Source organism: Schistocerca piceifrons, unplaced genomic scaffold (assembly GCF_021461385.2).
Source record: "Schistocerca piceifrons isolate TAMUIC-IGC-003096 unplaced genomic scaffold, iqSchPice1.1 HiC_scaffold_954, whole genome shotgun sequence".
NCBI lineage: Eukaryota > Metazoa > Arthropoda > Insecta > Orthoptera > Acrididae > Schistocerca > Schistocerca piceifrons.
The window spans coordinates 460001-462500 of NW_025729228.1; positions in this window are offsets into that span (position 1 = coordinate 460001).

Below are 2500 nucleotides of genomic sequence, written 5' to 3' on the forward strand. Positions count from 1 at the left end.
CTAACCCATGTTGTCCCCTAACCTAACCCATGTTGTCCCCTAACCTAACCCATGTTGTCCCCTAACCTAACCCATGTTGTCCCCTAACCTAACCCATGTTGTCCCCTAACCTAACCCATGTTGTCCCCTAACCTAACCCATGTTGTCCCCTAACCTAACCCATGTTGTCCCCTAACCTAACCCATGTTGTCCCCTAACCTAACCCATGTTGTCCCCTAACCTAACCCATGTTGTCCCCTAACCTAACCCATGTTGTCCCCTAACCTAACCCATGTTGTCCCCTAACCTAACCCATGTTGTCCCCTAACCTAACCCATGTTGTCCCCTAACCTAACCCATGTTGTCCCCTAACCTAACCCATGTTGTCCCCTAACCTAACCCATGTTGTCCCCTAACCTAACCCATGTTGTCCCCTAACCTAACCCACGTTGTCCCCTAACCTAACCCACGTTGTCCCCTAACCTAACCCACGTTGTCCCCTAACCTAACCCACGTTGTCCCCTAACCTAACCCACGTTGTCCCCTAACCTAACCCACGTTGTGCCTTAACGTAACCCACGTTGTGCCTTAACGTAACCCACGTTGTGCCTTAACGTAACCCACGTTGTGCCTTAACGTAACCCACGTTGTGCCTTAACGTAACCCACGTTGTGCCTTAACGTAACCCACGTTGTGCCTTAACGTAACCCACGTTGTGCCTTAACCTAACCCACGTTGTCCGCTAACGTAACCCACGTTGTCCGCTAACGTAACCCACGTTGTCCGCTAACGTAACCCACGTTGTCCGCTAACGTAACCCACGTTGTCCGCTAACGTAACCCACGTTGTCGCCTAAACCTGCTCTGTAATTGTTATACGACTCGTTCAATTAGTGTAGTGTTGCCCACCCGCAACCCTCGCAATATAGTTCGCTACTCGCACTGCCCGCTCCCCTGTGTATCGCTTCATGTTAAACACCTTGCAAGTCTTGCTGACTTTCCACATGCTCCTGCTGTACACTGTAATGTGGATGGCAGCAGGACGTACATGCCGCCCCCCGCCCCACCCCTCCCCACGTCCCCACCTTGCCCCCTGCCTTCGCAAGCTGGTTGGTGAGAAGTTTGCATGTTCAATGCCCTTCGCATGCGACGTACTCAGGCTACGTTGTGGTGCGGCCTGTGTCAACTGTCCGCTGATGTCGTACGCATAAACCACAATCTGTACTGCACATTCGTCCTTATGTACTGAATGATACATCGTGGCACATGTGTGACCGTACAACGACTGCGCCCAAAAACGGCGGACCATACAGTGCAAATATTGTGCACGCAGCTACGTGTCGTCTCCCTATGAGAGCTGGATTGCAGTGTGGTACGCCATAGAGACGTGTGGGAGGAACGGACGCCGTGGATGGCGATCAGCATGAGCTGTCTGTTGATGTATTCGGGCCTAGTCGTCTCTCCTCAAACACCGTGATAGCATGGTGCACCGCGTTCCATATCTGCGACATGCTACAGAGGCCGGTTGACAGTCGTTCGAGCAATGGACATCGCATACGTACGGGGGCCACCTTCCACGTATTGTCTAGGCGTGCACATTTTGTTGCGTGTATGTGGGCAGACGTAGTGTGGCGTGACACCTGACACAGGCATGCAATAATCGTTGAAGTTGCTAATGGCGATGGACGCCTACGTTTTCTGGTGAAGTTACGCAAATGAAGAAATGGTAACCCGTTGTGGTGCGGTTGTTCTCGCTAGGGGTGAATCGGTGATGGCGACGATAGGTTGAGGTACTAACCGGTTGTTCCAGCGATACCCACCATGCCGATGAAACTGAACGGCATCTGGGTGTGAAGCGATACGCGGCGGTGGCTGGGTGGGACCGTCCCCGGCCGGTGAGGGGGCGCCTCCCGGCGTGCTGGCCGCGCGGTGCGTGGGCGCACGCGCTACAGCCGGCTGGTGGGGGCGGCCAGTGGCAGGCGCGCCGGCCGACGGACGTGGCAGGCGTCGCAGCTGCGCGCCGGCGCACCCTGCGCGCGGCGCCGTGCGGCCAAAGTAGGTCCTCGCGGGCCCGGTGCGAAGCGCGGTGGACATCTTCAGTGTGCTGGTCCGATTGAGGACTGTGTGCGTTGAGGATGCGCCGCCGCCCGGCGCTCGGCGCCGCGACGCCGTCTGCTGCTCGGTCGCCCCAGCGGTTCTCGCTGGTGGTTTGTATCGCAGCTGTGCGGATGTGTTGGCGCGTGCGCTGTGCTGGGAGAGTTCGCTTCGGCACCCAAGTGGGGCTTTTGTCCTTCTGTGGCGCTGGCGTTGGAGCTGCCGGTCACCGTAGGTGGCGCGTGTTGTCTCCCGCCGGCAATGCCACGACAGCACGCTCCCGGGCCTCTGTCGGCAGCGGCAAGCTCAGTTGGGAGCACGGGTGGTCGCACCGAAAGCGTCTACTCGCCTAACTCCGGGCGATTGCGCCTCTCTCGAACCCGACCAAGTACTTGGGACGGCGCTGCGCGCCGCCGGGACCTGAGAGG